Source organism: Chiloscyllium plagiosum, chromosome 5, assembly GCF_004010195.1.
Source record: "Chiloscyllium plagiosum isolate BGI_BamShark_2017 chromosome 5, ASM401019v2, whole genome shotgun sequence".
NCBI lineage: Eukaryota > Metazoa > Chordata > Chondrichthyes > Orectolobiformes > Hemiscylliidae > Chiloscyllium > Chiloscyllium plagiosum.
In genome coordinates this window covers 47,415,717-47,428,517 of record NC_057714.1, presented here as the reverse complement: position 1 = coordinate 47,428,517, position 12,801 = coordinate 47,415,717, and positions in this window count along the sequence as shown.

Sequence of the window (12,801 nt, the reverse complement as noted above, 5' to 3'; positions counted from 1 at the left end):
ACCTGTCCTACCTGTCCATTTTCCTTCCCACCTATCCACTCCACCCTCTGCTCTGACTTATCACCCCCCACCCCCAACTGCATCTAACTATTGCCTTTCAAGCTACCTTCCCCCAAGCCCCACCTTCCTCCTATTTACCTCTCAGCTCCCACCCCTCCACATTCCTGATGAAGGGCTTATGCCAGAAACATTGACTCCTCTGCTCCATGGATGTTGCCTGACCTGCTGTGCTTTTCCAGTGCCACAATTTTCAACTCTGATCACCAGCATCTGCAGTCCCCACTCTCTCATAATGTGTTTCACCACCAATTTCTAGTTATGTTTGTTGGCAATGAGACTAGCCTTTTAAATATTCCTCGGGGGATTGTTCTGAAAGGATGCAAACAACACATAGGGAGCCGGTGGAAAGTGAAGTGAAACTTGTAATCCTTAACTTTATCAAACCTCAAAGAAGATCAGCTTGCTGCTCAGCTGCTGACTTATTCTGCTTGTAACTCACCTACAGTGACCCTACAACATAATATTGCAATTTTTAGTAAGTTAAATATCTGTCTGGGAATATTAACATGATTGCTAATAGATTGAATAAAGGTGATCCTTTTTATTATCCCTGTTATTTTTTTACGTATTATCCGGCATTCGATTATCCAAATATCAGATTATCTGGCAAGGTCGCAAAGTCCCAATGCTTGGCTCAACGATGTTATCTAGCATTTGATTATTCGGAATTCGATTAACTGAATAAACTACTTATCATCGTGTCCTTCAATTAATCGAGATTCCTCTGTGTATTCTATGTTATATTTCAGCATTGATCTGATATGATTAGAATGCTCACAGGCTGAATCTTGTCTTAGGAAAATGTTTGAAGCTAATACTAAAGAATTTATAACAGGACACTTAGATAAATTTAAGGTAATGAGGCAGAGTTAGCATAGTTTTGTGAAAAAGAAATCAGGTTTAATCATCAATTAGAGCTCGTTGAAGAAGCAACATTTCTGTTGATGAAAGAAAGCTGATGAATATGATGTTTTTAGATTTCCAGAAGGCATTTAATAAAGTGCTAGATCAGAGATCCAGAAAATAAAAGCTCATGGTGCAGGGTCACCGTATTGATATGGATTGAAGATTTGCTGGCTAACAGGAGGAGGCATGAATGGGCTTTTTTTTCAGGCTGGCAAGATGTAACTGTTGGTGGCCACAGGGATCAGTGCTGGGATCTCAATTGTTCACAATTTATATAAATAACTTAGATGAAGGGGTGGAAGGTATGTTCAGTATGGCAGCATAGTATGGAGGCTGTGTTTGGGCTCATGTGCCCAGGGCTCATTCACTCCTGCCTGCCTTTTTTTTCCTTTTTCCTTTTCTTTCTTTTCTTTTCCTCTTTTTTTTGCTTTCTTTTATTTGAAGCCTTTTGCATTAGGGTCATTAGCATTGGCACAGCTGTGAGAGTGGATGTGGGTGGATTAGCGGCAGCCTCCTGGTGGTAAGAGGTGATTGTAACTCCTCCTGGCATTTGGAAGCAGCAGTATGTTTGCAACTCCTCCCGGCGATTGGGGTCAGCGGCAGTGGTAACGGCAAAGCTTCTCCTGACAATCAGTGGCAGTAGTAACACCAGCAGCAAAGCTCCTCCCAGACTTGAGCTGGTGGCAGCAGCAAGAATGTGGCTCCTCCTGGCGATCAATGCAATATTCACCGACTGGTTGATCATCCCATATATCTCTCTTTTTATTATAATATATTTTTATTAAGAAAAAATAGATTTTTAAATATTACAACAAATACAAAACAATGCAATTCAAAACAGTACAAAAATAGTACGAAACTAAACCCAAATAATAAAAATGATTCTCCAACCCACCCTTCTGTATGAATGTGTAAACTATATAGAGAAATATAAAATTAAAAAAAACACCTAAACTAGCTATTTAACTAAATAAATAAATACCTAACAACAAACAAATAAATAGTAATAACTCAGACCAGCCAAACAAAACACTCATACATTCACAGTTCCTCCTCCCTGGATATTGGACTTATGAAACACAATCGTTACAGCTATATAAAAGCCCTTGTTAGTGTGGAAGATAAAGCTGTGTCCATGTATTTCAAAAAGGCCATGTCTTGTAAAAATTCTCAGTTTTGTGGTCTATCATATTTGTGAGAAAATCCAGGGGAATATGCTCCATAACAATCTTCCGCCAACCCGACAGGCCTGGGGGGGGTTTTCTGATATCCAACCTAGCAAGATATTCTTCCTTGCACAGAACATAAGAATATTGAAAAGTCTTTCCTTATGCGTGTCTGCAGGAAATACAATGGGTAGGCCCAAAAGGAGAGAAATAGGGTCCTTCTCCACCCCTACATCCAAAATCCTCTCCATTGCACCCACCACAGCGCTCCAATATGTTTGAAGCCTGTCACAAGACCAAAGACAATGGGTAAGAGTACCCGTACAGACCTTGCACTTGGGACATGCTGAAGATACCCCTGGTGTAAATTTTGACAAACGGTCTGGAGCGAAGTGGACCCTGTGGAGAATCTTCAACTGTAAAGCACGGATCCTATTGCAAATTGATATCTTCCTTGCATTCTCCCAAATATCCTCCCATGCCTCTGAGGAAACTTCAACACACAGCTCGCTTTCCCACATCTTGCAGAGTCGATTAGACTCATCTGAGGTGGCACCCCCCAATTGGTGATATAAAGTACTGACAGAGAGTGTACTCTTAGCCCTTAGTACCCCTCTTTCTATGTCAGATTTGTAGGGATCAGTCAAAAGTGTGGTCTTTTTTGAATAAAATCCCTAACTTGAAAACTCATACTTCCGTACTAACTGATCAAAGGACATCATTACTTCTCCCACAAATAAATCACCCATGCAAGATACACCCCTAGCTGCCCAACATTTAAATCTTGAATCTATCATACCCGGTTGAAAACCCGGCACACCCACTAAAAGTGTGAACAAAGATGTTTTGCCAATATTACCTTGCCTCTGCCAAATTGCCCTCCATGCTTTAACAGTATTGATGACTATTGGGTTATGGCAATATTCCCTAACTGTCCTCACCTTGTCCAAAAACAGCAAACTGGTAAGGGGGCACCTTGCCTGGGAGGCTTCGATATCTAGCCATATTGAAAGAGGGTCCCCATAAACCCAATCACTCACGTACGTCAAAAGTGAGCTTAATTGGTAATTTTTAATGTCCGGAAGGTCTACTCCACCCGATCTGTGAGGCAACTGCAGTTTGGCTAATTTAATGAGGGGCCGTTTACGGTGCCAGATAAAGGAGCTGAAACAACTGTTCAGTCTCCTGAGTGTTTGTTTATTGAAAATCAGGGGGAGCATCCGTATAGGGTATAGCAAACGAGGGAGAATATTCATCTTAATAAGCGCTATCCAACCCAACCATGAGACTGGAAGTGCCTCCCATCTTTGGAGATCTTGTTTAATTTTTCCAAATAATTGAGTAAAATTGGCTTTAAACAGCCAATCCAGAACTGGAGTAATGAATATGCCCAAATACACAAAACCCCCCTGTGACCACCTAAATGGGAATCTATAATCACTCTCAAAATCCAACTCTTTCATAAGACCACCCATAGGCATAGCCTCTGATTCAGCAAAATTAATCTTATAACCTGAAAAAGCGCCAAACGTGTGAATGCATTGTATCAGGCAAGGCACTGAGACTGCTGGATTTGTCAAGAAAATTAGAACATCGTCTGCATACAACGAGATCTTATATAATTTTGACCCCACTTCTGGAGCTGATATATTGAGATCCCCACGAATGGCCTCTGCCAATGGTTCAATCACCAACGTAAAAAGAAATGGTGAAAGGGGACAGCCCTGCTAGCTGCCCCGAGAAATATTAAAGTTGTTTGATCGTACCCTGTTGGTAATAACCGCCGCGAGAGGTACACTGCAGAGAAACTTTACCCATCTTATGAAAACTTCGCCCAGACCAAACCGGTCTAGAGTACAGAAAAGGTACGGCCATTCAACTCGGTCAAATGCCTTCTCTGCATCTAAAGAAATCAACAATCCCTGTATTGACTGCTGTTGGCATGCTTGAATTATGTTAAGCAGCCTCCTAATATTATTGGAGGATATGCGACCCTTTATGAAGCCCTTTCTAATCCTCTTTAATAATAGCCTTAACGCGAGAGCCTTTGAAAGGATCTTAAAGTTCAAATTTAAGAGCGAGATGGGCCTGTATGAAGCACAGTCTTCCGGATCCTTCCCTTTTTTAAGGATAAGTGAAATATTGGCCTCTCTCCGAGATGGTGGGAGACAATCATGACTGTATGAATCATTAAACATATTCAGCATCGAGCCTGACAGTATACTTATAAATTCCTTATAGAATTCACTGGGACGTCCATCAGGACTGGGCGTCTTGCCACTCTGAAGCTGCCTCACAGCTTCCTGCACTTCTTGCTCTGATAAGGGGACATTGAGAAAGGACTGTTGTTCAGGAGTCACACCCGGGAGCTTCAGATCTCTAAAACAGGATTCCGTTTTGGCCTGCCCCTCCTCACAATTCTCAGATTGGTATCACTTAGAGTAGAATCTCTGGAATGCTACATTAATCTTTTTAGAATCACATGGTAGGTTCCCAGACCCCTCTTTAATTGCTGTAATGGTTTATGGGGCACTCCTCTTTCTGGCAAGGTATGCTAAGTATTTGCCTGGCTTGTCACCATGCTCGTATAACCTTTGCTTTGCAAAAGCCAGCTCCTTCTTTGCCGTCTGTGTGAGCACGGAATTTAGTGCAGACCGCAGTGCCATAATCATCTGTAGTTTGACCAATGAGAGTCTGTCAAGGTAGGCCTTCTCGGCTGCCTTCAACTGTGCTTCAAGGAGACATTGCTGCTCATCTTTCTGCTGTTTCCTACTGGCGGAATATGAAATAACTAACCCCCTAGCATAGGCTTTGGCAGTTTCCCAGAGAACAGATGAGCTATCAACCGAGCCTATGTTGATGTCTAGGAATGCCCAAAATTCCCTAGAGAAATACTCCACAAACTTACTGTCCATGAGAATAAAGTGGTCCATTTGCCAGCACCTTGAATCCATTGTAACATTCTTAATCTTAACCATGAGGTACACTGGAGCATGATCAGAGATGGCAATATTACCAATCATACAAGATGCCACCAGATCCAGGGTTACCGCAGGGGTCAGAAAAAAATCAATCCTCGTGTGACATCTGTGCGGATTGGAGAAAAACGTGGAATCCCTACCTGTAGGGTGAAGACACCTCCAGACGTCCACCAACCCTACTTGCCCACACAGACCCAATAGCTGTTTAGTTTGTGCAGAGGGTATCGAGGGACCTTTAGGCAACCTGTCTACTGTGGGGTCCATGATGCAGTTAAAATCTCCCCCTATAATGATGTGCTGGGATTTGAAACTTATCAGTTTAGAAAAAGCATCTACCAAGAGTTTAAGAGGATGAACTGGGGGACAATAAACATTTAAAACACCATATTCTTCCCCATTTATCAAGGCTTTCAGATTTACAAACATCCGGTATGTGTCTTTAACACATTCCAACAATTTAAATGAGAGATTTTTCCTAACCAATATAGCCACTCCCCTACTTCTGGTATAAACTCGGTCAAAGCCATTCGTATGTAATTTCAGATGCTCCTTGTCATCCAAATGTGTCTCCTGTAACAAAACAATATCCACCTTCTCCTTTCTAAGACTCAAGAGTACCTTCTTCTTCTTAAGTGACTTCCCTTGATATTCCAGGTACACCATTTAATCAAATCATTAGCCATAATCTTCTGCAATAACATTTAATTTCCAGAGAGGAGGAACCCAAACCGCAAATTGCTGAGCCTTAGTGTCGCATGGTCCACCAAATATAAAAACTACATAAACTAAAACCACTACATTTAACAAACATACAAAATCATTAAAAATAAAAAACAACAAAAACCAGAAAACAAACCAACATATAAAGCGCCAACAGTGCTGAGTAATGTACATCTTAACCACTGCCAGACATAGTTTGAACCAAATTATTATCAATAGAGGGAAAAAAAAGGGAAAAACAAAGTTCCAACTGGATTTCCTCCATTTCTTTTACAGAATGATAAACACATCCCAAACAACTATATAAATATATATATATATATATATATATATATACATACTACAATTGTTTAAATTAGGTTAGTTTGTCCACAAAGTCTCTTGCCTTCTCCAATGTGTCAAAGAGATGCATGGATCCATCTATGGTGATCCGGAGCACTGCCGGATATCTCAGGGAGTACTGAATCCCAAGCTCCCTCAGTCTTCTCTTGACACCATCATATGATTTTTGTTTCTGGATCAGTCCTGAAAAAACATGATCTTAGACCCCCTCGTAAATTAGGGCCTTTGGATCCTTCCCTCGGAGTCTGGATGCCTCCATGACTCTCTCCTTATCCCAGTAATGATGGAACCGCACCAGGAAAGGACGAGGGCGTTGACCCAGACGCGACCTGTGCGCTGCGACCTGGTGAGCCCTCTCTATCTTCAATCCTCTCATGCCAGTCTCCAAGTCAAGGAATTTTGGAAGCCAATCTTCAACAAATTCCGCAGACTGCTCACCTTCCTTACCCTCAGGCAGACCGATGATCCTGCCCCGTTTTCAAGATCATCCACTTGGTCACGCAAATTACAAACCTGCGTCTTCAGGGCTTGGATCGCTTCCTTGAATGAACTGGCATCAGCTTCCACCACTGTGACCATGTGCTCCACCTCATCCGTTCTCTTCTCCAGGTCTCCCAGCTGCTGCTCATCCTTCTGCAGCATGAGAGAGACTGCAGCCAGCTTCTCTTCAATCTGTTTCCCCAGCATCTTGTGAGATTTCGAGAGCTGGTTCACCAGGTCCTGGAGAGTAATTGGCTCCAAGGCTGCTGCAGGCTGAGCTGCAGGCCCGGCCTTGGGTGCTCCTCCTCCCTTTTTAGGCATTTCTGGACGACTGAAAATACAGGTAAGTCAATTTTTAAATGTTTCTTGGGTCTCCACAATCTTTCCAACACCCCAAGAAACCCCGATGACCTGAGTTGGGTGGGTTGAAGGACCGTCCTGCTCCTGCTGCAATGCGAAGCTCTGCAGTGCGATCTTCTCAGATCGCTGCCATCTTAGATCCCATCCATATATCTCTTTTAAGATGAGACTTTAAAAAGATCTGGATGCTTTTCGTTCCTTTTGATTCTGTTTCTTTTATTTCTCTTGTTTTTTAAATTCTGCTTTTATAACCAAGATGGTGCCAGAGAATGGCGCCTGTACACTTTTCACTGTATTCCCGTATTCCTATACTTGAGTAAATGTGGCAATAAAATCTGATTCTAATTTTGATTGTCAAATTTGCTTTTGACATAGAGATAGCAAACTGAATTTTAAAGAGGACAAAAGGAGGCACAAAAAGATACAAATAGGTGAATTGAACAGGCAAAAACCTAGCAAATGGAGTATTATGTGGGAAAATTAAGTTGCCCATTTGGCAGAAGAACAAAAAAGCATGTTATCTAAATAGTGAGAGATTAGAGAGCTCTGACATGCAAAGGAACCTGGATGCATTAGTCAGAAAAGGTTAGAATACAGGTATAGCAAGCTATTAGGAAAGTTAATATAATGGTATCATTCATCACAAGGGGAACTGAATAGACAGGGAGCTGAAGATAATTTTTCAGTTATTTGGGGCATTGATGAGTCCACATCTGGAGTACTGTATACACAAGTTATTACCTTACATAAAGAATGATGTAAATGTTTTGACAGTAATTCAGAAACAGCTCCTTACTAAATTAAAATAATATTGTCTGGGCTGATGACGCATTACCTCCCCTGGTCTCTAAAGGCCTCTACCATGTTGACAAGCAGTGCATGCTCCATAGCAGCTCCAATCACACTGCTGCAGCTCCACTTACACCACGCCAGCTCCACGTATGCCACACCAGCATCACTTACACCACGCCAGCTCCAATCACACTACTGCAGCTCCACCTACACCACGCCAGCTCCACTTAGACCATGCCAGCTCCACCTACACCACGCCAGCTCCACTTACACCACGCCAGCTCCACCTACACCTACACCATGCCAGCTCCAATTACATCACGCCAGCTCCAGTCACACTGCTCCAGCTCCACTTAGACCACGCCAGCTCCAATTACATCATGCCAGCTCTACTTACACCATGCCAATTCCAATCACACTGCTCCAGCTCCACTTACACAATGCCAGCTCCAATTACATCACGCCAGCTCCAGTCACATTGCTCCAGCTCCACTTAGACCACGCCAGCTCCAATTACATCATGCCAGCTCTACTTACACCATGCCAATTCCAATCACACCGAGCCACTCCACTTACACCCCACCAGCTCCATTTATACCATGCCACCCCAATCACACTGCACCAACTCCACTTACACTGCACCAGCTCCAATCACATTGCGTCAACACCAATTACACAAAGGTGGAACTTGGACCCAGTCCTTGAGGCCCAGAGGGACAGTACACTAGAGTTTTTGATTATAGCCTCACCCTTTTGAAAGTCCACCAATTAACTAATGAACGAAGAAACAACAAGTAACAATCACAGCCCACCAGTGGCAGTGCAACAATAAAAGTGGGAAAGGGAAAGAAAAGAGGGAGAGGACTCAACTAAAATGGAATAAGAGGGATAAATAATGCACCCCAGTGGTGCCCACATCTCTGAAGGTGTCATAGGTGGACATGATGTGCTCCTGTTAAAGCGCACTGGAACAAATGTAGCCATGGCAGAGGCAGTCAGGAACTATGACCTTCCTATGGCCTGATGCCTGAATGTGTAGATGCCTACTTTAACAAGGGACACAAGGAGATTCCCTGATCTGTCCACCCCCCTCCACCCCAGGTAATCAAAGATCAGGCTTATGGGACTGAAGTGCAACGAAAAGCAAACAACAAAGGATTTATAAAGTAACTCTACAGGAGGTGTAGTGTTCCACAATAAACATGCACATGAATCACTGACTTCAAAGCACGACAAGGTGACTCCAATGAAAAGCGGTAAGATTCCTGCTTAGAGAGCCCTCACTGGGAACCCATGCTGGCTGGCAGGAAAAATGGAATGCCAAGACAAGTACAGGTGGCAAATAAATGAGAAATGGATGGTATGCAGCAGCAGTCCATACAGAAACTGCTCTACAGCAATTGGAAGGACTGACCAGAGGTCATTTCCATGAAATAGCTCAAGCATGGTCCCCTGAAGAAGGTTCTGGAACCAATGAAGTATGAGCCCACCTACTCAATCTCTCCTCATGAGACAGTCCCTCTATACCTGGATCAGCCAAGCGGATATTCTCAGGATCGCTTACAGACGTACAGGTCCTGGGCCTCCTCCATCGTCACACACTTACCACCCAATACCTAGAGGAATAAAGCCTCATCTTCTGCCTCAGGACACTCCAATCCCATGGCACCAATGTGGATTTCACCAGTTTTCTCATATCCCCTCCCCCCACCTTACCCCAGTTTCAACCTTCCAGCTCAGCACCGCTCTCATGACCAGTCCCACTTGTTCATCTTCCTTCCCACCTATCCACTCCACCCTCCTCTCCGACCTATCACCTTCACCCCCACCTCCATCCACTATTGCACTCTCAGCTACCTTCCCTCTAGGCCCATCCCCCTCCCATTTACCTCTTCACCCCTGAGGCTCCCAGCCTCATTCCTGATGAAGGGTTTTTGCCTGAAACGTCTACTTTTCCTGTTCCTTGGATGCTGCCTGACCTACTGTGCTTTTCCAGCACTACACTCTTGACACTAATCTCCAGCATCTACAGTCCTCACTTTCACCTGCTTACAATACCAGTCTATCTTTCCTTAGAATAGGGGATCAAGACTGTTCACAGTATTCCAACTTTGGTATGATTAGTGCATTATAAAGTCGAGCAAGACTTCCCTACTTTTATACTCCATTCCCTTTGAAATAAAGGCCAATATTCTACTTGGCTTCCTTATTACCTGTCAAACTTGGACGCTAGCTTTTTATGATCTATGCATGAGAAACCCCAAATTCTTCCGTGCTGAAGCGTTCTGCAGTCTTTTTCCATTTAATTAATATTCAGGTCCTTTATCCTTGCTGCCAAAGTGCATCATCTCAAGTTTTTACCCACTCACTTAATCTGTCTATGTCCCTCTGCACCTCTTTGAGTCATACCCTGATTGTCCTAAGAGTGTGACAAATGCCCCTTAACCCAGTTATCTAGTCAACTACTGGGAAGGCATGTCATGGATAGAGGTGGTGAGTTGAGGCTCTTAAGTGACTGCTAACTGATCACTTAAGAGCCTTAGCTCCTGGTCAGTTGGGAAAGACCTCAATGGAGCTTCTACCCAGCACCTGACTGCTGAGGTGGTGAGAAGTGGGTGAGAATCCCTCGATAATTATCTCACTCAATTAATTCCTCTCCTTGCCACCTCCAGGCAGGGAAATGTTGTGCCCACAGTTTAATTCTATTTAAGTTTAACCTGATTGGAGTTTAACCTGAAATTAATTTTTTATTAGATCTATAATTCCTACAGTTGGGTCCTCTTATGGTGCATTGGTAAAGTCCCTACCCCTGAACTAGGAGGCCTTGGTTCAAGTCCTACCTGTTCCAGAGATGTGTAATATCATCTCTGAACAGGTTAATTAGAAAAATAATTTAAACAAAAATGCTACAGTTCTAAAGGTTTCGGTTTAGAAGATTCATCAAAGTGTGATTTAACAATGGAGGGGTACCATTGTAAAAGAATGCCAGGCTCCATAAATAATTTTTAAAAATTATTACTCAACTGTGGTATGGAAATCTTCAACGTATTTGGTCTGATGACCATGTCTCTGTATATTTTAATTTACTCAGTTTGAGATACAAGACCGCCAATGTGAAGGCTGAGAGAGAATCCTTTATATTGACAGGACCGCTCTCTCTTCCTTGGAGCATTTTGGCTTTAGGCCAGTAAAGGAAGAATTTGTACAGATTTGAAAAGTTGGACTTTTCAAATTCTAATGGAGAATGTTACATGCAAACGTTTCATTCGAAACAGGTTGAGGTAGGTTGAAGTGTCTGGTATCTTAATATCTGTACTGAAAGCAAATATGTTGTGAAACAAAAGAGCATTAAAAGAAGACTAGAAGAATTAGTTCTGAGCTGAGGACTGATTTCTTTGTCAGATCTTTTAAAGTACCTGAGACAATCACAGTTTAAACATTGTTTCCTGCGTCTTGCAGTACAAGCTTTCCTTTATTACCAAACTCTTCTTATATTCTCAATCTCTCCCCATTAAATTAAAAGAAATGAAACTTACAGTTTTTTCATCATCATATCAGTCTTCCAATAATATTGATGTTATTTTAGTTAAAAATCACACAACCCCAGGTTATAGTCCAACAGGTTTAATTGGAAGCACACTAGCTTTCGGAGCGACGCTCCTTCACCTGATGAAGGAGCGACGCTCCGAAAGCTAGTGTGCTTCCAATTAAACCTGTTGGACTATAACCTGGTGTTGAGTGATTTTTAACTTTGTACACCCCAGTCCAACACCGGCATCTCCGAATCATGGATGTTATTTTAAACACTGTCAAACACAACTACAGAAATTAGGAACAATTTTATTGATGAATCTATGAAATTGCTTCAGTTCACATAAACTGTTTTCTTAAAAATAGATACCACGATTTTTTTGTGTGATGGATTGCATTGTTCCCAGTTATAATGAAGTATTGATTTATGTCAGTTCTGAATTACAGCAAAGTAGGTCAACAGAAATAGTCTTGTCATTTAGTCTCAGTCCTAGCACCAAATAATAACAAATATAACTTGCTCATTTGATTTCAAAGACTCTTGTAAACAGTATATTCTGTATTTCACTCATAGACCAGATAATTGCTAATATCACCTGATGATATTTGTGAAAGAATTCATAGGACATAGAAAAACTGAGGGAGCTAAAGGACTTAACTACTACTTCATTGGAATTACAAATGTACAGTTTAACAAAATTTTCACTTTATTGTTATGTAGATAGCACATAGTTTAGAAATTTAAAAAGATTCAAGCTATGATACAGCAATGAGTTTGAAATGCTGAAAAACTTATATTCACTTCATTACAAATGAATTAAATACAAAGGAGTGTGAGATAAATTAATGGGGGAACAATTAAATTTTCCTCATTTGATTCAAGCTTAAGATTAATTGTTTCAATATTATTGCAGTATATGTACATAATACATCTGGGATCTAATGAAAATAATATATATAATTATAACTCTATGGACAAAAATTAGAATTATCACAGTGTGCTCCTGGAACCAAGGTGGCTTGTTTATTTTCAGTCACTATTTGAGTTATTAAAGGCACAAAAAAGATTTATTGTTGTTAAATCTGAGCTCAGCCTTTCCCTCATCTGAATCCAATGTGAAATTAGCTCCTCTTTTCTTTCCAACCCTCAATCCAATGAAACCCTAGCTTTGGACCAGTCCTTGATTGACTGTGACTGCACTTTGTTGCTCCTGATCACACAGAGTCATAGAGTCATAGAGATGTACAGCATGGAATCAGACCCTTCGGTCCAACCTGTCCACGCCGACCAGATATCCCAAACTAATCTAGTCCCACCTGCCAGCACCCAGCTCATATCCCTCTAAACCCTTCCTATTCATATACCCATCCAAATGCCTCTTAAATGTTGCAATTGTACCAGCCTCCACCACATCCTCTGGCAGCTCATTCCATACACATACTACCCTCTGCGTGAAAAAGTT